This window comes from Leuciscus leuciscus, assembly GCF_965113295.1.
Source record: "Leuciscus leuciscus genome assembly, chromosome: 21".
In the NCBI taxonomy this organism is placed as follows: Eukaryota; Metazoa; Chordata; class Actinopteri; order Cypriniformes; family Leuciscidae; genus Leuciscus; species Leuciscus leuciscus.
This window is the reverse complement of record NC_138745.1, coordinates 17,635,676-17,659,417: the sequence shown is the minus strand read 5'-3', so window position 1 is coordinate 17,659,417 and position 23,742 is coordinate 17,635,676. Positions and strand designations below refer to the sequence as shown.

The following is a 23,742-nucleotide window of genomic DNA, read 5'->3' as shown; positions in this document are numbered from 1 at the left end:
AATCTATCTATCTTTCTAACTAACTTATCTATCTTTCTTTCTTTCTTTTTAACTAATCTATCTATCATTCTTTCTTTTTAACTAATCAATCTTTCTTTCTTTTTTTAACTAATCTATCTTCTTTCTTTCTTTCTTTCTTTCTTTCTTTCTTTCTTTCTTTCTTTCTTTCTAACTAATCCACCATTCTTCCTTTCTTCCTTCCAACTAATCAGTCTTTCTTTCTTTCTTTCTTTCTTTCTTTCTTTCTTTCTTTTTCAACTTTGTTTCTTTCTTTGTAATCCACAAGTCCTTTCTTTCTTTCTTTCTTTCTTTCTTTCTTTCTTTCTTTCTTTCTTTCTTTCTTTCTTTCTTTCTTTCTTTCTTTCTTTCCTTCCAACTATCAGTCTTTCTTTCATTCTTTCATTCTTTCATTCTTTCTTTCATTCTTTCTTTCTAACTAATCTTTCTTTTAATCTATCTTTCTAACTAATCTTTCTTTCTAACTAATCTATCTTTTTCTTTCTAACTAATATTTTTTCTTTCTTTATAACTAATTTATCAATCAAAATTTAAACTACTTTAAACTTCAAACTACTTCAAACTCCTAACTACTTTTATTTCTTTCAAACTATCTGGTCCGGCTTTCTCAAGCCAACTTAAAGTTTGTCTCAAACTTTTTTTCTAGTTATTAAGTTGGCTTGAGAAAGCCAACATATTGAAATCCTATTTAAACTTATTAAGTTGGCTTGAGAAAGCCAACATATTGAAATCCTATTTAAACTTATTATTATTATTAAGTTGGCTTGAGAAAGCCAACATATTGAAATCCTATTTAAACTTATTATTATTATTATGTTGGCTTGAGAAAGCCAATATATTGAAATCCTATTTAAACTTATTAAGTTGGCTTGAGAAAGCCAACATATTGAAATCCTATTTAAACTTATTATTATTATTATTATTCTTCTTACTAAAACTGTTGACTCAAACTCGCCCTAGAGCTTTAACTCTACATACTTCAAACTCGGCTCAGACACTCAAACTGATCTGCAGCTATATGCTATATCTTTTCAGACTGATCGGACTTACGGTTTTCCTACAAATGACGATCAAAACTCGGAAAAACTCCCATTGACTTAACATTGGGCATTCTAAAAAAATTCAAACTCACCAACCGACATAAATTCAAATCTAAATCCCTTGAAAACTAAAACAAACTGCCATTCTATATATATTAGCCAATGAAACTCATTTAAACTAATAAACACTAATCTCATACACTTATAAACTAATTAACTTAAATTTAATAACTAATTAACTAATAAACTCATGAATTCATATACTTATGAACTCTTAAACTCATAAATTAATAAACTCTGAACTCTAAACTCGTTTAAACTTATAAACTCTAAACTCAAAAACTCTGAGTGTGTGTGTGTGTGTGTGTGTGTGTGTGTCTGAGTGTCTGAGTGAGTGTGTGAGCGAGGTAGTCTGTTTGAGTGTGTGTGTGTGTGTGTGTGTGTGTGTGTGTGTGTGTGTGTGTGTGTGTGTGTATCTATCTATCTACCGCTCTGAATACCATAGCAACCACCCAGAACACCCTAGCAACCACCCAAAACACCCTAGCAACCACCAAAAAGACTCTAGCAACCACCCAAAATACCCTAGCAACACCATAGCAACCACACAAAACATCCTAGTAACCACCCATAACACCCTAGCAACCGCCTAGCAACCACCCAGAACACCCTAGCAACCACCCAAAAGACCCTAGCAACCACCCAAAAGACCCTAGCAACCGCCTAGCAACCACCCAGAATACCCTAGCAACCACCCAAAACACCCTAGCAACCACCCAGAACACCCTAGCAACCGCCTAGCAACCACCCAGAATACCCTAGCAACCACCCAAAACACCCTAGCAACCACCCAGAACACCATAGCAACCACCCAGAACACCATAGCAACTGCCTAGCAACCACCCAAAAGACCCTAGCAACCGCCTAGCAACCACCCAGAACACCCTAGCAACCACCCAAAACACCCTAGCAACCACCCAAAATACCCTAGCAACACCATAGCAACCACACAAAACATCCTAGTAACCACCCATAACACCCTAGCAACCGCCTAGCAACCACCCAGAACACCCTAGCAACCACCCAAAAGACCCTAGCAACCACCCAAAAGACCCTAGCAACCGCCTAGCAACCACCCAGAATACCCTAGCAACCACCCAAAACACCCTAGCAACCACCCAGAACACCCTAGCAACCGCCTAGCAACCACCCAGAATACCCTAGCAACCACCCAAAACACCCTAGCAACCACCCAGAACACCATAGCAACCACCCAGAACACCATAGCAACTGCCTAGCAACCACCCAAAAGACCCTAGCAACCGCCTAGCAACCACCCAAAACACCCTAGCAACCACCCAAAAGACCCTAGCAACCGCCTAGCAACCACCCAAAAGACCCTAGCAACCACCCAAAACACCCTAGCAACCGCCTAGCAACCACTCAAAAGACCCTAGCAACCACCCAGAACACCCTAGCAACCGCCTAGCAACCACCCAAAAGACCCTAGCAACCGCCTAGCAACCACCCAAAAGACCCTAGCAACCACCCAGAATACCCTAGCAACCACCCAAAACACCCTAGCAACCACCCAGAACACCCTAGCAACCACCCAAAAGACCCTAGCAACCACCTAGCAACCACCCAAAAGACCCTAGCAACCACCCAAAAGACCCTAGCAACCGCCTAGCAACCACCCAAAAGACCCTAGCAACCACCCAGGACACCCTAGCAACCACCTAGCAACCACCCAGAAGACCCTAGCAACCACCCAAAAGACCCTAGCAACCACCCAAAATATCCTAGCAACCACCTAGCAACCACCCAGAATACCCTAGCAACCACCCAAAAAACCCTAGCAACCACCCAGAACACCCTAGCAACCGCCTAGCAACCACCCAAAAGACCCTAGCAACCACCTAGCCACCACCCAAAATACCCTAGCAACCACCCAGGACACCCTAGCAACCACCTAGCAACCACCCAGAACACCCTAGCAACCTCCCAAAATACCCTAGGAACACCATAGCAACAACCCATAAAATCCTAGCAACCGCCTAGCAAAAAACGTTCTGGTCCAAACTTTCTCAAGCCAACTTAAAGTTTGTCTCGACGAACTTTCGCATCTAGTTATTATTATTATTCTTCTGTACAAAACTATTGACTCAAACTCGCCCTAGAGCTTTAACTCTACATACTCCAAACTCGGCTCAGACACTCAAACTGATCTGAAGTTTTATGCTATATCTTTTCAGACTGATCGGACTTACGGTTTTCCTACAAATGACGATCAAAACTCGGAAAAACTCCCATTGACTTAACATTGGGCATTCTAAAAAAATTCAAACTCACCAACCGACAAAAATTCAAATCTAAATCCCTTGAAAACTAAATCAAACTGCCATTCTATATATATTAGCCAATGAAACTCATTTAAACTAATAAACTCTAATTTCATACACTTATAAACTAATTAACTTAAATTGAATAACTAATTAACTAATAAACTCATGAATTCATAGACTTATGAACTCTTAAACTCATAAATTAATAAACTCTGAACTCTAAACTCATTTAAACTTATAAACTCTAAACTCAAAAAACTTGTACACTTATAAACTCATCAATTTATACACTTATAAACTCTAAACTCATAAACTCTGAGTGTGTGTGTGTGTGTGTGTGTATCTATCTATCTACCACTCTGAATACCATAGCAACCACCCAGAACACCCTAGCAACCACCTAGCAACCACCCAAAAGACCTTAGCAACCACCCAGAACACCCTAGCAACCGCCTAGCAACCACCCAAAAGACCCTAGCAACCACCCAAAAGACCCTAGCAACCACCCAGAATACCCTAGCAACCACCCAAAAGACCCTAGCAACCACCCAAAAGACCCTAGCAACCGCCTAGCAACCACCCAGAATACCCTAGCAACCACCCAAAACACCCTAGCAACCACCCAGAACACCCTAGCAACCGCCTAGCAACCACCCAGAATACCCTAGCAACCACCCAAAACACCCTAGCAACCACCCAGAACACCATAGCAACCGCCTAGCAACCACCCAAAAGACCCTAGCAACCGCCTAGCAACCACCCAGAATACCCTAGCAACCACCCAAAACACCCTAGCAACCACCCAAAACACCCTAGCAACCGCCTAGCAACCACCCAAAAGACCCTAGCAACCACCCAGAACACCCTAGCAACCGCCTAGCAACCACCCAAAAGACCCTAGCAACCACCCAAAAGACCCTAGCAACCACCCAAAAGACCCTAGCAACCACCCAGAATACCCTAGCAACCACCCAAAACACCCTAGCAACCACCCAGAACACCCTAGCAACCGCCTAGCAACCACCCAAAAGACCCTAGCAACCACCTAGCAACCACCCAAAAGACCCTAGCAACCACCCATAACACCCTAGCAACTGCCTAGCAACCACCCAGAACACCCTAGCAACCACCCAAAAGACCCTAGTAACCACCTAGCAACCACCCAGAAGACCCTAGCAATCACCCAAAAGACCCTAGTAACCACCCAGGACACCCTAGCAACCACCTAGCAACCACCCAGAACACCCTAGCAACCTCCCAAAATACCCTAGCAACACCATAGCAACATCCTAGCAACCGCCTAGCAAAAAACTTTCTGCTCCAAACTTTCTCAAGCCAACATAAAGTTTGTCTCGACGAACTTTCGCATCTAGTTATTATTATTATTCTTCTTACTAAAACTGTTGACTCAAACTCACCCTAGAGCTTTAACTCTACATACTCCAAACTTGGCTCAGACACTCAAACTGATCTGCAGCTATATGCTATATATTTTCAGACTGATCGGACTTACGGTTTTCCTACAAATGACGATCAAAACTCGGAAAAACTCCCATTGACTTAACATTGGGCATTCTAAAAAAATTCAAACTCACCAACCGACAAAAATTCAAATCTAAATCCCTTGAAAACTAAATCAAACTGCCATTCTATATATATTAGCCAATGAAACTCATTTAAACTAATAAACTCTAATCTCATACACTTATAAACTAATTAACTTAAATTTAATAACTAATTAACTAATAAACTCATTAATTCATAGACTTATGAACTCTTAAACTCATAAATTAATAAACTCTGAACTCTAAACTCATTTAAACTTATAAACTCTAAACTCAAAAACTTGTACACTTATAAACTCATCAATTTATACACTTATAAACTCTAAACTCATAAACTCTGAGTGTGTGTGTGTGTGTGTGTGTGTGTGTGTGTGTGTGTGTGTGTGTGTGTGTGTGTGTGTGTGTGTGTGTGTGTGTCTGAGTGTCTGAGTGAGTGTGTGAGCGAGGTAGTCTGTTTGAGTGTGTGTGTGTGTGTGTGTGTGTGTGTGTGTATCTATCTATCTACCGCTCTGAATACCATAGCAACCACCCAGAACACCCTAGCAACCACCCAAAACACCCTAGCAACCACCCAAAAGACTCTAGCAACCACCCAAAATACCCTAGCAACACCATAGCAACCACACAAAACATCCTAGTAACCACCCATAACACCCTAGCAACCGCCTAGCAACCACCCAGAACACCCTAGCAACCACCCAAAACACCCTAGCAACCACCCAAAATACCCTAGCAACCGCCTAGCAACCACCCAGAACACCCTAGCAACCACCCAAAAGACCCTAGCAACCACCCAAAAGACCCTAGCAACCGCCTAGCAACCACCCAGAACACCCTAGCAACCACCCAAAAGACCCTAGCAACCACCCAAAAGACCCTAGCAACCGCCTAGCAACCACCCAGAATACCCTAGCAACCACCCAAAACACCCTAGCAACCACCCAGAACACCCTAGCAACCGCCTAGCAACCACCCAGAATACCCTAGCAACCACCCAAAACACCCTAGCAACCACCCAGAACACCATAGCAACTGCCTAGCAACCACCCAAAACACCCTAGCAACCACCCAGAACACCCTAGCAACCGCCTAGCAACCACCCAGAATACCCTAGCAACCACCCAAAACACCCTAGCAACCACCCAGAACACCCTAGCAACCGCCTAGCAACCACCCAAAAGACCCTAGCAACCACCCAGAATACCATAGAACCACCCAAAATACCCTAGCAACCGCCTGGCAACCACCCAAAAGACCCTAGCAACCACCCAAAATAGCCTAGCAACCACCCAAAATACCCTAGCAACCACCCAAAACACCCTAGCAACCACCCAGAACACCATAGCAACTGCCTAGCAACCACCCAAAAGACCCTAGCAACCGCCTAGCAACCACCCAAAACACCCTAGCAACCACCCAAAAGACCCTAGCAACCGCCTAGCAACCACCCAAAAGACCCTAGCAACCACCCAAAACACCCTAGCAACAGCCTAGCAACCACTCAAAAGACCCTAGCAACCACCCAGAACACCCTAGCAACCGCCTAGCAACCACCCAAAAGACCCTAGCAACCACCCAAAATATCCTAGCAACCACCCAGAATACCCTAGCAACCACCCAAAACACCCTAGCAACCACCCAGAACACCCTAGCAACCGCCTAGCAACCACCCAAAAGACCCTAGCAACCACCTAGCAACCACCCAAAAGACCCTAGCAACCACCCAAAACACCCTAGCAACCGCCTAGCAACCACCCAAAAGACCCTAGCAACCACCCAGGACACCCTAGCAACCACCTAGCAACCACCCAGAAGACCCTAGCAACCACCCAAAAGACCCTAGCAACCACCCAAAATATCCTAGCAACCGCCTAGCAACCACCCAGAATACCCTAGCAACCACCCAAAAAACCCTAGCAACCACCCAGAACACCCTAGCAACCGCCTAGCAACCACCCAAAAGACCCTAGCAACCACCTAGCAACCACCCAAAAGACCCTAGCAACCACCCAGGACACCCTAGCAACCACCTAGCAACCACCCAGAACACCCTAGCAACCTCCCAAAATACCCTAGGAACACCATAGCAACCACCCATAAAATCCTAGCAACCGCCTAGCAAAAAACGTTCTGGTCCAAACTTTCTCAAGCCAACTTAAAGTTTGTCTCGACGAACTTTCGCATCTAGTTATTATTATTATTCTTCTTACTAAAACTGTTGACTCAAACTCACCCTAGAGCTTTAACTCTACATACTCCAAACTTGGCTCAGACACTCAAACTGATCTGCAGCTATATGCTATATATTTTCAGACTGATCGGACTTACGGTTTTCCTACAAATGACGATCAAAACTCGGAAAAACTCCCATTGACTTAACATTGGGCATTCTAAAAAAATTCAAACTCACCAACCGACAAAAATTCAAATCTAAATCCCTTGAAAACTAAATCAAACTGCCATTCTATATATATTAGCCAATGAAACTCATTTAAACTAATAAACTCTAATCTCATACACTTATAAACTAATTAACTTAAATTTAATAACTAATTAACTAATAAACTCATTAATTCATAGACTTATGAACTCTTAAACTCATAAATTAATAAACTCTGAACTCTAAACTCATTTAAACTTATAAACTCTAAACTCAAAAACTTGTACACTTATAAACTCATCAATTTATACACTTATAAACTCTAAACTCATAAACTCTGAGTGTGTGTGTGTGTGTGTGTGTGTGTGTGTGTGTGTGTGTGTGTGTGTGTGTGTGTGTGTGTGTCTGAGTGTCTGAGTGAGTGTGTGAGCGAGGTAGTCTGTTTGAGTGTGTGTGTGTGTGTGTGTGTGTGTGTGTGTGTGTATCTATCTATCTACCGCTCTGAATACCATAGCAACCACCCAGAACACCCTAGCAACCACCCAAAACACCCTAGCAACCACCCAAAAGACTCTAGCAACCACCCAAAATACCCTAGCAACACCATAGCAACCACACAAAACATCCTAGTAACCACCCATAACACCCTAGCAACCGCCTAGCAACCACCCAGAACACCCTAGCAACCACCCAAAACACCCTAGCAACCACCCAAAATACCCTAGCAACCGCCTAGCAACCACCCAGAACACCCTAGCAACCACCCAAAAGACCCTAGCAACCACCCAAAAGACCCTAGCAACCGCCTAGCAACCACCCAGAACACCCTAGCAACCACCCAAAAGACCCTAGCAACCACCCAAAAGACCCTAGCAACCGCCTAGCAACCACCCAGAATACCCTAGCAACCACCCAAAACACCCTAGCAACCACCCAGAACACCCTAGCAACCGCCTAGCAACCACCCAGAATACCCTAGCAACCACCCAAAACACCCTAGCAACCACCCAGAACACCATAGCAACTGCCTAGCAACCACCCAAAACACCCTAGCAACCACCCAGAACACCCTAGCAACCGCCTAGCAACCACCCAGAATACCCTAGCAACCACCCAAAACACCCTAGCAACCACCCAGAACACCCTAGCAACCGCCTAGCAACCACCCAAAAGACCCTAGCAACCACCCAGAATACCATAGAACCACCCAAAATACCCTAGCAACCGCCTGGCAACCACCCAAAAGACCCTAGCAACCACCCAAAATAGCCTAGCAACCACCCAAAATACCCTAGCAACCACCCAAAACACCCTAGCAACCACCCAGAACACCATAGCAACTGCCTAGCAACCACCCAAAAGACCCTAGCAACCGCCTAGCAACCACCCAAAACACCCTAGCAACCACCCAAAAGACCCTAGCAACCGCCTAGCAACCACCCAAAAGACCCTAGCAACCACCCAAAACACCCTAGCAACAGCCTAGCAACCACTCAAAAGACCCTAGCAACCACCCAGAACAACCTAGCAACCGCCTAGCAACCACCCAAAAGACCCTAGCAACCACCCAAAATATCCTAGCAACCACCCAGAATACCCTAGCAACCACCCAAAACACCCTAGCAACCACCCAGAACACCCTAGCAACCGCCTAGCAACCACCCAAAAGACCCTAGCAACCACCTAGCAACCACCCAAAAGACCCTAGCAACCACCCAAAACACCCTAGCAACCGCCTAGCAACCACCCAAAAGACCCTAGCAACCACCCAGGACACCCTAGCAACCACCTAGCAACCACCCAGAAGACCCTAGCAACCACCCAAAAGACCCTAGCAACCACCCAAAATATCCTAGCAACCGCCTAGCAACCACCCAGAATACCCTAGCAACCACCCAAAAAACCCTAGCAACCACCCAGAACACCCTAGCAACCGCCTAGCAACCACCCAAAAGACCCTAGCAACCACCTAGCAACCACCCAAAAGACCCTAGCAACCACCCAGGACACCCTAGCAACCACCTAGCAACCACCCAGAACACCCTAGCAACCTCCCAAAATACCCTAGGAACACCATAGCAACCACCCATAAAATCCTAGCAACCGCCTAGCAAAAAACGTTCTGGTCCAAACTTTCTCAAGCCAACTTAAAGTTTGTCTCGACGAACTTTCGCATCTAGTTAAGTTGGCTTGAGAAAGCCAACATATTGAAATCCTATTTAAACTTATTATTATTCTTCTGTGGAAACTATTGACTCAAACTCGCCCTAGAGCTTTAACTCTACATACTCCAAACTCGGCTCAGACACTCAAACTGATCTGAAGTTTTATGCTATATCTTTTCAGACTGATCGGACTTACGGTTTTCCTACAAATGACGATCAAAACTCGGAAAAAGTCCCATTGACTTAACATTGGGCATTCTAAAAAAATTCAAACTCACCAACCGACAAAAATTCAAATCTAAATCCCTTGAAAACTAAATCAAACTGCCATTCTATATATATTAGCCAATGAAACTCATTTAAACTCTAATTTCATACACTTATAAACTAATTAACTTAAATTTAATAATTAATTAACTAATAAACTCATGAATTCATAGACTTATGAACTCTTAAACTCATAAATTAATAAACTCTGAACTCTAAACTCATTTAAACTTATAAACTCTAAACTCAAAAACTTGTACACTTATAAACTCATCAATTTATACACTTATAAACTCTAAACTCAAACTCTGAGTGTGTGTGTGTGTGTGTGTGTGTGTATCTATCTATCTACTGCTCTGAATACCATAGCAACCACCCAGAACACCCTAGCAACCACCTAGCAACCACCCAGAACACCCTAGCAACCACCAAAAATATCCTAGCAACCACCCAAAAGACCCTAGCAACCACCCAAAACACCCTAGCAACCGCCTAGCAACCACCTTAAAAGACCATAGCAACCACCCAAAACACCCTAGCGACCACCCAAAACACCCTAGCAACCGCCTTGCAACCACCCAAAAGACCCTAGCAACCACCCAAAATACCCTAGCAACACCATAGCAACCACACAAAACATCCTAGTAACCACCCAAAACACCCTAGCAACCGCCTAGCAACCACCCAAAAGACCCTAGCAACCACCCAAAATACCCTAGCAACACCATAGCAACCACACAAAACATCCTAGTAACCACCCATAACACCCTAGCAACCGCCTAGCAACCACCCAGAACACCCTAGAAACCACCCAAAACACCCTAGCAACCGCCTAGCAACCACCCAGAATACCCTAGCAACCACCCAAAACACCCTAGCAACCACCCAAAACACCCTAGCAACCGCCTAGCAACCACCCAAAAGACCCTAGCAACCACCCAGAATACCATAGCAACCACCCAAAATACCCTAGCAACCGCCTAGCAACCACCCAGAATACCATAGCAACCACCCAAAATACCCTAGCAACCGCCTAGCAACCACCCAAAAGACCCTAGCAACCACCCAAAATAGCCTAGCAACCACCCAAAATACCCTAGCAACCGCCTAGCAACCACCCAGAATACCCTAGCAACCACCCAAAACACCCTAGCAACCACCCAAAATATCCTAGCAACCGCCTAGCAACCACCCAGAATACCCTAGCAACCACCCAAAACACCCTAGCAACCACCCAGAACACCCTAGCAACCGCCTAGCAACCACCCAAAATACCCTAGCAACCACCCAGAATACCATAGCAACCACCCAAAAGACCCTAGCAACCGCCTAGCAACCACCCAAAAGACCCTAGCAACCACCCAAAATAGCCTAGCAACCACCCAAAATACCCTAGCAACCACCCAAAATACCCTAGCAACCGCCTAGCAACCACCCAAAAGACCCTAGCAACCACCCAAAATACCCTAGCAACCGCCTAGCAACCACCCAAAAGACCCTAGCAACCACCCTAAATATCCTAGCAACCGCATAGCAACCACCCAAAACACCCTAGCAACCACCCAAAATACCCTAGCAACCACCCAAAAGACCCTAGCAACCACCTAGAACACCCTAGCAACCTCCCAAAATATCCTAGCAACACCATAGCAACCACCCATAACATCCTAGCAACCGCCTAGCAAAAAACGTTCTGGTCCAAACTTTCTCAAGCCAACTTTTAAAGTTTGTCTCGACGAACTTTCGCATCTAGTTATTATTCTTCTTCTGAGACTAAAAAAATATAACTTTAATACAGCCTAGAGCTTTAACTCTACATACTCCAAACTCGGCTCAGACCTTCAGACTATTCTGACTCGGTATGCTATATCTTTTCTAACTGATCGGACTTACGGTTTTCCTAAAAATGACGATCAAAACTCGGAAAAACTCCCATTGACTTTTTCAAACTGACCAACCGACAAAAATTCAAATCTAAATCCCTTGAAGACTAAACCAAACTGCCATTCTATATACTATATGAGCCATTGAGACTCATTTAAACTAATAAACTCATCTATCTATCTACTTCAAACTAAATTAAACTTCAAACTAAATTAATCTTCAAACTAAATTAAACTTCAAACTAATTTAAACTTTAAACTTCAAACTAATTTAAACTTTAAACTAATTTAAACTTCAAACTACTAAATTTACTTCATTTAAACTAATAAACTCATCTATCTATCTACTTCAAACTAAATTAAACTTCAAACTAAATTAATCTTCAAACTAAATTAAACTTCAAACTAATTTAAACTTTAAACTTCAAACTAATTTAAACTTTAAACTAATTTAAACTTCAAACTACTAAATTTACTTCATTTAAACTAATAAACTCATCTATCTATCTACTTCAAACTAAATTAAACTTCAAACTACTAAATTTACTTCATTTAAACTAATAAACTCATCTATCTATCTACTTCAAACTAAATTAAACTTCAAACTACTAAATTTACTTCATTTAAACTAATAAACTCATCTATCTATCTACTTCAAACTAAATTAAACTTCAAACTAAATTAAACTTCAAACTAATTTAAACTTTAAACTAATTTAAACTTCAAACTACTAAATTTACTTCATTTAAACTAATAAACTCATCTATCTACTTCAAACTAAATTAAACTTCAAACTACTAAATTTACTTCATTTAAACTTATAAACTCTAAACTCATACACTTATAAACTAATTAACTTAACTCATGAATTCATAGACTTATGAACTCTTAAACTCATAAATGTATAAACTCTGAACTCTTAAACTCAAACTTATAAACTGTAAACTCATTTAAACTTATAAACTCTAAACTCAAAAACTCGTACACTTATAAACTCATCAATTTATACTTATAAACTCTAAACTCATAAACTCTGAGTGTGTGCGTGTGTGTCTGAGTGAGTGTGTGAGCGAGTTAGTGTGTGTGTGTCTGTCTATCAATCTAACTTATCTATCTATCTATCTATCTATCATAAACTTCAAACTACTTTAAACTACTTTAAACTTCAAACCACTTTAAACTTCAAACCACTTTAAACTTCTTAATTTAAATATACCAGCTCCAAAGCAACGCCATAGCAACCAAACTTGAGTACCCTAGCAACCGTTTTGCAAGACCTATATCTCTGTATCAGAACATCGTATAGAGATGAGGTTTGGCTCTTTTGACTCATGCTAGCAAACAGCACTTTCAACATGCTACACATGCTAGCAGTGAATAGCTACATGCTAATAGCGATTAGTTAAGTAAGAACTCTATAAAAACTCCATAGTAACCATCTGTGACAACTACCAACCACCTAGTAACACCATATCAACCGCTCTGAATACCATAGCAACCACCCAGAACACCCTAGCAACCACCCAGAACACCCTAGCAACCACCCAAAAGACCCTAGCAACCACCCAAAATATCCTAGCAACCACCCAGAACACCCTAGCAACCACCCAAAACACCCTAGCAACCACCTAAAAGACCCTAGCAACCACCCAAAATACCCTAGCAACACCATAGCAACCACACAAAACATCCTAGTAACCACCCATAACACCCTAGCAACCGCCTAGCAACCACCCAGAACACCCTAGCAACCACCCAAAACACCCTAGCAACCACCCAAAATACCCTAGCAACACCATAGCAACCACACAAAACATCCTAGTAACCACCCATAACACCCTAGCAACCACCTAGCAACCACCCAGAACACCCTAGCAACCACCCAAAATATCCTAGCAACCGCCTAGCAACCACCCAGAATACCCTAGCAACCACCCAGAACACCCTAGCAACCGCCTAGCAACCACCCAAAAGACCCTAGCAACCACCCAGAATACCATAGCAACCACCCAAAATACCCTAGCAACCGCCTAGCAACCACCCAAAAGACCCTAGCAACCACCCAAAATACCCTAGCAACCACCCAAAAAACCCTAGCAACCACCCTAAATATCCTAGCAACCGCATAGCAACCACCCAGAATACCCTAGCAACCACCCAAAACACCCTAGCAACCACCCAGAACACCCTAGCAACCGCCTAGCAACGACCCAAAAGACCCTAGCAACCACCCAAAATATCCTAGCAACCGCCTAGCAACCACCCAGAATACCCTAGCAACCACCCAAAACACCCTAGCAACCGCCTAGCAACCACCCAAAAGACCCTAGCAACCACCTAGCAACCACCCAAAAGACCCTAGCAACCACCCAGGACACCCTAGCAACCACCTAGCAACCACCCAGAACACCCTAGCAACCTCCTAAAATACCCTAGCAACACCATAGCAACCACCCATAACATCCTAGCAACCGCCTAGCAAAAAACTTTCTGCTCCAAACTTTCTCAAGCCAACTTAAAGTTTGTCTCGACGAACTTTCGCATCTAGTTATTATTATTCTTCTTACTAAAACTGTTGACTCAAACTCGCCCTAGAGCTTTAACTCTACATACTTCAAACTCGGCTCAGACACTCAAACTGATCTGCAGCTATATGCTATATCTTTTCAGACTGATCGGACTTACGGTTTTCCTACAAATGACGATCAAAACTCGGAAAAACTCCCATTGACTTAACATTGGGCATTCTAAAAAAATTCAAACTCACCAACCGACAAAAATTTAAATCTAAATCCCTTGAAAACTAATTCAAACTGCCATTCTATATATATTAGCCAATGAAACTCATTTAAACTAATAAACTCTAATCTCATACACTTATAAACTAATTAACTTAAATGTAATAACTAATTAACTAATAAACTCATGAATTCATAGACTTATGAACTCTTAAACTCAAAAATTAATAAACTCTGAACTCTAAACTCATTTAAACTTATAAACTCTAAACTCAAAAACTTGTACACTTATAAACTCTAAACTCATAAACTCTGAGTGTGTGTGTGTGTGTGTGTGTGTGTGTGTATCTATCTATCTACCGCTCTGAATACCATAGCAACCACCCAGAACACCCTAGCAACCACCTAGCAACCACCCAGAACACCCTAGCAACCACCCAAAAGACCCTAGCAACCACCCAAAATATCCTAGCAACCACCCAGAACACCCTAGCAACCACCCAAAACACCCTAGCAACCACCCAAAATACCCTAGCAACACCATAGCAACCACACAAAACATCCTAGTAACCACCCATAACACCCTAGCAACCGCCTAGCAACCACCCAGAACACCCTAGCAACCACCCAAAACACCCTAGCAACCACCAAAAATACCCTAGCAACACCATAGCAACCACACAAAACATCCTAGTAACCACCCATAACACCCTAGCAACCGCCTAGCAACCACCCAGAACACCCTAGCAACCACCCAAAATATCCTAGCAACCGCCTAGCAACCACCCAGAATACCTCAGCAACCACCCAAAACACCCTAGCAACCACCCAGAACACCCTAGCAACCGCCTAGCAACCACCCAAAAGACCCTAGCAACCACCCAGAATACCATAGCAACCACCCAAAAGACCCTAGCAACCGCCTAGCAACCACCCAGAATACCCTAGAAACCACCCAAATCACCCTAGCAACCACCCAGAACACCCTAGCAACCGCCTAGCAAACACCCAAAAGACCCTAGCAACCACCCAAAAGACCCTAGCAACCACCTAGCAACCACCCAGAATACCCTAGCAACCACCCAAAACACCCTAGCAACCACCCAGAACACCCTAGCAACCGCCTAGCAACCACCCAGAATACCCTAGCAACCACCCAAAAGACCCTAGCAACCACCCAAAAGACCCTAGCAACCGCCTAGCAACCACCCAGAATATCCTAGCAACCACCCAAAACACCCTAGCAACCACCCAAAAGACCCTAGCAACCACCCAGGACACCCTAGCAACCACCTAGCAACCACCCAGAACACCCTAGCAATTGCCCAAAACACCCTAGAAACACCATAGCGACCACCCATAACATCCTAGCAACCGCCTATCAAAAAACTTTACGGTCCAAACTTTCTCAAGCCAACTTAAAGTTTGTCTCGACGAACTTTCGCATCTAGTTCTTATTCTTATTATTCCACACAAAGTTTGGCGCGTAACTTGCCCCGCACCGTTTGTCACAGACCCCTGAGTGAGGTGTCAAATCGAGCGGCTCATTGAGGAGAGGTGTGCTATATCTTTTCTAAGCGATCGGGTGTACGATGTACGCACAGCGGACGAAAAAGCGGCCAAAAAAGTCCCATTGACTTTACATGGGGAGTTCTAAAAACATTTGAATCCCAACTGCCGTTTTCACACACACCACTCCAAAGGGCCTGACACCCCTGCGTTTCTCTCCCTCTCTCTCTCCCTCAGAGGATTTATATTATCAAGCAGCCAATAAGTAATGGCCTAAAATCTTCATAGCCACACCCTAGCAACCAGTTACAGCACCCTAGCAACCACTCTGAGCTCCCTAGCAACCACCCTAAACCAATAAATAATATAAAAACATTTTTTTTACATTTTTTAAAGCAATATCACACTCGTAGCCTTGCAATATTGCTCCATGCTTGTGCCTATTCGGCCATAGGCACGAGGCCGCAGGCCGAGTGCCGTACTGAAGGAACTCGTTATTAAAGATTTTAAGAACTCTATAAAAACTCCATAGTAACCATATTTGACAACTACCAACCACCTAGTAACACCATAGCAACTACCAAAAATACCTTAGCAACCACCCTGAACACCCTAGCAACGTCTAGAAATGCTCTAGTAACCACCAAAAAACTCTAGCAACCACCCAGAACACCCTAGCAACTGCCTAGCAACCACCCAGAACACCTAGCAACTGCCTAGTAACCACCCAGAACGCCTAGCAACCACCCAGAACACCCTAGCAACTGCCTAGCAACGCCCTAGCATCCACCCAGAATACCATAGCAACTGCCTAGCAACACCATAGCAACCACCTAGCAATGCCCTAGCAACCACCCTAGCAACTGCCTAGCAACCACCCAGAACACCTTAGCAACTGCCTAGCAACACCATAGCAACCACCCAGAAAACCTTAGCAACCACCACCTGGCAACAGCATCTTGCTAAAAACATGCTAGCAACATACTAATCATGCTAGTATCATGCTAGCAACATGCTAATCAAGCTAGCATCATGCTAGCATCATGCTAATCAAGCTAGCAAAATGCTAATAATGCTAGCATAATGCTACCAACATGCTAATCAAGCTAGCATCATGCTCGCAACATGCTAATCAAGCTAGCATAATGCTAGCAACATGCTAATCAAGCTAGCATCATGCTAGCAACATGCTAATCAAGCTAGCATAATGCTAGCAACATGCTAATCATGTTAGCATCTAGCTAAAAACATGCTAGCAACATGCTAATCATGCTAACATCAAGCTACCAACATGTTAATCAAGCTAGCATCATGCTAGCAACATGCTAATCAAGCTAGCATAATGCTAGCAACATGCTAATCATGTTAGCATCTAGCTAAAAACATGCTAGCAACATGCTAATCATGTTAGCATTAAGCTACCAACATGCTAATCAAGCTAGCATCATGCTTGCAACATGCTAATCAAGCTAGCATAATGCTAGTAACATGCTAATCATGTTAGCATCTAGCTAAAAACATGCTAGCAACATGCTAATCATGCTAATATCAAGCTACCAACATGCTAATCAAGCTAGCATCATGCTAACATAATGCTAATCATGTTAGCATCATGCTACCAAAATGCTAATTAAGCTAGCACAATGCTATTCAAGCTAGCATCATGCTAACAACATGTTAATCAAGTTAGCATAATGCTAGCAACATGCTAATCATGTTAGCATCTGGCTAAAAACATGCTAGCAAAATGCTAATCATGTTAGCATCTAGCTAAAAACATGCTAGCAAAATGCTAATCAGGCTAGCATCATGCTACCAACATGTTAATCATGTTAACAACATGCTAATCATGCTAGCATCATTTTAACAACATGTTAATCATAGTAAATCATGCTGGAATGTGGTAAATCGTAGTAAATCATCTTAGAAACATGGTAAATCGTGGTAAATAATGCTAAAACGTGGTATATCATGGTATCACAACATGTTAATTGTGTTAGCATCTGCCCAGTGGCGAGTTTTGCCACTGCAAGCACCACTTCACATTTTCTTCAGGAAATGTACATTCTAGTTAGTGGTGCTTTGAAAAGCACCACTATTGTTATCCTCCATACTTATTATTAGTGGTGCTTTTCAAAGCACCACTATTGTTATTGCTCATACTTATTATTCTTCTTCTTCTTATTATTCCGGACAAAAGTTTGGCGCGTAACTTGCCCCGCACCGTTTGTCACAGACCCATGAGTGAGGCATCAAATCGACCGGCTCATTGAGGAGAGGTGTGCTATGACTTTTCTAAGCGATCGGGTGTACGATGTTCGCACAGCGGACGAAAAAGCGGCCAAAAAAGTCCCATTGACTTTGCATGGGGAGTTCTAAAAACATTTGAATCCCAACTGCCGTTTTCACACACACCACTCCAAAGGGCCTGACACCCCTGCGTTTCTCTCCCTCTCTCTCTCCCTCAGAGGATTTATATTATCAAGCAGCCAATAAGTAATGGCCTAAAATCTTCATAGCCACACCCTAGCAACCAGTTACAGCACCCTAGCAACCACTCTGAGCTCCCTAGCAACCACCCTAAACCAATAAATAATATAAAAACATTTTTTTTACATTTTTTAAAGCAATATCACACTCGTAGCCTTGCGATATTGCTCCATGCTTGTGCCTATTCGGCCATAGGCACGAGGCCGCAGGCCGAGTGCCGTACTGAAGGAACTCGTTATTAAAGATTTTAAGAACTCTATAAAAACTCCATAGTAACCATATTTGACAACTACCAACCACCTAGTAACACCATAGCAACTACCAAAAATACCTTAGCAACCACCCTGAACACCCTAGCAACGTCTAGAAATGCTCTAGTAACCACCAAAAAACTCTAGCAACCACCCAGAACACCCTAGCAACTGCCTAGCAACCACCCAGAACACCTAGCAACTGCCTAGTAACCACCCAGAACACCCTAGCAACTGCCTAGCAATGCCCTAGCATCCACCCAGAATACCATAGCAACTGCCTAGCAACACCATAGCAACCACCTAGCAATGCCCTTGCAACCACCAAGAATACCATAGCAACTGCCTAGCAACCACCAAGAATACCCTAGCAACTGCCTAGCAACTGCCTAGCAACCACCCAGAACACCTTAGCAACTGCCTAGCAACACCATAGCAACCACCCAGAAAACCCTAGCAACCACCACCTGGCAACAGCATCTTGCTAAAAACATGCTAGCAACATACTAATCATGCTAGCAACAAGCTAGCAACATGCTAATAATGCTAGCATTATGCTACCAACATGCTAATCAAGCTAGCATCATGCTAGCAACATGCTAATCAAGCTATCATAATGCTAGCAAAATGCTAATCAAGCTAGCATCATGCTAGCAACATGCTAATCAAGCTAGCATTATGCTAGCAACATGCTAATCATGTTAGCGTCTAGCTAAAAACATGCTAGCAACATGCTAATCATGCTAGCATCATGCTAGGAAAATGCTAATCAAGCTAGCATTATGCTAGAAACATGCTAATCATGTTAGCGTCTAGCTAAAACCATGCTAATCATGCTAGCATCATGCTAACATAATGCTAATCAAGCTAGCATCATGCTAACATAATGCTAATCAAGCTAGCATCATGCTACCAATATGCTAATTAAGCTAGCATCATGCTAGCAAAATGCTATTCAAGCTAGCATTATGCTAACAACATGTTAATCAAGCTAGCATAATGCTAGCAACATGCTAATCATGTTAGCATCTGGCTAAAAACATGCTAGCAAAATGCTAATCATGCTAACATCTTGTTAAAAGCATGCTAGCAACATGCTAATCATGCTAGCATCATGCTACCAACATGCTAATCATGTTAACAACATGCTAATCATGCTAGCATCATTTTAACAACATGTTAATCATAGTAAATCATGCTGGATTGTGGTAAATCGTAGTAAATCATCTTAGAAACATGGTAAATCGTGGTAAATAATGCTAAAACGTGGTATATCATGGTTTACCACACTCTAGCAACCGAGTGGCGAGTTTTGCCACTGCAAGCACCACTTCACATTTTCTCCAGGAAATGTACATTCTAGTTATTCTTATTCTTATTATTCTGGACAAAAGTTTGGCGCGTAACTCGTCCCGCACCGTTTGTCACAGACCCATGAATGAGGTGTCAAATCGACCAGCGTATTGAGGAGAGGTGTGCTATGACTTTTATAAGCGATCGGGGGTACGGTGTTCGCCCCAGGGGCGAAAAAGCGGCCGAAAAATCCCATAGACTTAACATTGCAACGAACTTTGATGACTCGTAGCTCTGAGTGAGGATTTCGCAGAAACGTGTGATTTGCCACATTTGAAGAGGCTGACAGGCTCTGTAAGAACATACCTCACAATGGGGTAAAAGTTGCACCCCTGGGGGGCAGGAGCTGCCCAAAGTTTCCCATTGACTTACTATGGTGTAGGACGGCCCATGAAATGGGCCGTCCTACACCATAGCATGTGTTTTTCCTAGTATGGTAAATTACATAAGGTTTTTGTATTGAACGTAGCTCTGGATCACAGTGTCATAGAGACAAGGGGGCGGGCTCATTTTACTCAGACGACCAATCAGTCTCTCAGGATCATTGTGAAGCTATCAAGCCACGCCCTAGCAACCATTTAGAGCACCTTAGCAACAAGTTCCATAGACTTCCATTGAAAGAGATCAAAGGGATATCTCTGGACTGAATTGTCATAGAAACATGAGGGTGGTCTCATTTGACTCGGGGCAGCAAACAGCCAATCATGAATCACCTCAACACTTCCTAGCCCATCCCTAGCAACCATTGTCGAGCACCTTAGCAACAAAAATCCAAAGAGAGATATCTTCCATTCTGAATGTCACAGAGGCATGGGAGTTGGTTTATATCATTCATACTGACAAGCAGCCTTTGGAGTTTCATGACTGGCAGCTGCCAAGCCACTCCCTAACAACCAAATAGAGTACCCTAGCAACCAAAATCCAGAGAGGGATATCTTCCATTCTGTATGTCACAGAGGCATGGGAGTTGGTTTATATCATTCATACTGACAAGCAGCCTTTGGACTTTCATGTTTGGCAGCTGCCAAGCCACTCCCTAGCAACCAAACAGAGTACCCTAGCAACCAAAATCCAAAGAAGGATATCTTCCATTCTGAATGTCACAGAGGCATGGGAGTTGGTTTATATCATTCATAGTGACAAGAAGCCTTTGCAGTTTCATCATTGGCAGTTGTCAAGCAACTCCATAGCAACCAAACAGAGTACCCTAGCAACCAAAATCCAAAGAGGGATATCTTCCATTCTGAATGTCAAAGAGGCATGGGAGTTGGTTTATATAATTAATACTGACAAGCAGCCTTTGGAATTTCATGATTGGCAGCTGCTACGCCACTCCCTAGCAACCAAACCGAGTACCCTAGCAACCAAAATCCAAAGAGGGATATCTTCCGTTCTGAATGTCACAGAGGCATGGGAGTTGGTTTATATCATTCATAGTGGCAAGAAGCCTTTGGAGTTTCATCATTGGCAGCTGCCTAGCAACTCCATAGCAACCAAACAGAGTACCCTAGCAACCAAAATCCAAAGAGGCATTTCTTCCATTCTGAATGTCACAGAGGCATGGGAGTTGGTTTATATCATTCATAGTGACAAGAAGCCTTTGGAGTTTCATCATTGGCAGCTGCCTAGCAACTCCATAGCAACCAAACAGAGTACCCTAGCAACCGTTTATCAAGACCCATGTCTTTTCATCAGAACATCGTATAGAGATGGGGTTTGGCTCTTTTGTTTCGTTTGGGAAACAGTCTGTAAAATATCACCACGGTTACTGTGTATTCACACCATAGCAACCGTTTAGAGCCACCTAGCAACCATATTGAAACATATAGAAGCCATATTTCAGCTCCACAACATCGTACAGACATGGTTGTTGGCTCGTATGCAATCATGTACAACACCCTAGCAACCGAGTGGTGAGTTTTGCCACTGCAAGCACCACTTCACATTTTCTTCAGGAAATGTACATTCTAGTGTTGTGATTACTATTCACCTAGACAAAACTTTGGCGCATAACTCGCCCCACACCGTTTGTCACAGACCCCTGAATGAGGTGTCAAATCGACCGGTTTATTGAGGAGAGGTGTGCTATGACTTTTATAAGCGATCGGGTGTACGATGTTCGTCTGGTGGGCGAAAAATTAGCCGAAAAATGTCCCATAGACTTAACATAGGCACAAAATTTGCTAAATCATATCTTTGGCTCAGAAGGTCATAGAGGCTTGGGGTTGGGCTCTTTTGATTCATCCTATCAAGCAGCCAATAAGCAGTGACATAACTTCATGGCCACGCCCTAGCAACCAGTTACAGGCCCCTAGCAACCACTGAACAACATTTACAAGCCATATCTCAGCATCAAATCATTGTAAAAACACAGAGTTGGGCATTTTTTGACCCAGACCTGCAAATACTCTTTAAATATTACTCCATAAACTGTATAAACAAACCTTGTTTGTTTGCTTGTTTGTTTCGGTTGGGAAACCACGGTTGGGTTAACTGTGTAACCACACCTTAGCAACCGTTTAAAGCTACCTAGCAACCATATTGCAACAAATAGAAGCCATAGTTCAGCTCCACAACATCGTACAGACATGGTTGTTGGCTCGTATGCAATCATGTACAACACCGTAGCGAATTTTGCCACTGCAAGCACCACTTCACATTTTCTTCAGGAAATGTACATTCTAGTGTTGTGATTACTCTTCACCTAGACAAAACTTCGGCACGTAACTCGCCCCACACTGTTTGTCACAGACCCATGAATGAGGAGTCAAATCGACCGGTTTATTGAGGAGAGGTGTGCTATGACTTTTATAAGAGATCGGGTGTAAGATGTTCGTCTGGCGGGCGAAAAATTTGCCGAAAAATGTCCCATAGACTTAACATTGGCACAAAATTTGCAAAATCTTATCTTTGGCTCTGAAGGTCATAGAGCCTTGGATTTGGGCTCTTTTGATTTGTCCTATCAAGCAGCCAATAAGTAGTGACATAACAACTTCATAGCCACGCCCTAGCAACCAGTTACAGGCCCCTAGCAACCACTGAACAACATTTACAAGCCATATCTCAGCAACAAAACATTGTAAAAACACAGAGTTGGGCATTTTTTGACCCAGACTTGCAAATACTCTATATATATTACCCCATAAACTGTATAAACAAACCTTAGCAACCATTTGGAGTACCCCAGCAACCGTACAAACACATGAATGAGCTATATCTCAGCACCAGAACATCGTATAGACATGGGGGTGTGCTTGTTTGATTCGGTTGGGAAACCAGTCTGTAAATATCATCATGGTAACTGTGTATTCACACCCTAGCAACCATTTAGAGCCAACTAGCAACCATATTGCAACATATAGAAGCCATATTTCAGCTCCACAACATCGTACAGACATGGTTGTTGGCTCGTATGCAATCATGTACAACACCCTAGCAACCGAGTGGCGAGTTTTGCCACTGCAAGCACCACTTCACATTTTCTTCAGGAAATGTACATTCTAGTTATTATTCTTCTTCTGAGACTAAAAAAAACTAAATGTATCTCCTTCTAGAGCTTTAACTCTACATACTCCAAACTCGGCACAGGCACTCAGACTGATCTGACTCGGTGTGCTCTATCTTTTCAGACTGATCGGACTTACGGTTTTCCTACAAATGACGATCAAAACTCGGAAAAAACCATTTGAATTAAAAATGCGGAATGCCAAACTGCCAAAAATTCTAATTTAAATCCCT

General features: G+C 43.1%; 1 protein-coding gene across 7 annotated transcripts in view; it reads right to left on the bottom strand.

Moving 5' to 3' along the window:
* The window catches only part of arhgap23b (Rho GTPase activating protein 23b), a 551,994-nt gene that overhangs the window by 121,715 nt on the left and 406,537 nt on the right, over window positions 1–23,742 (bottom strand). The window lies entirely within an intron of this gene.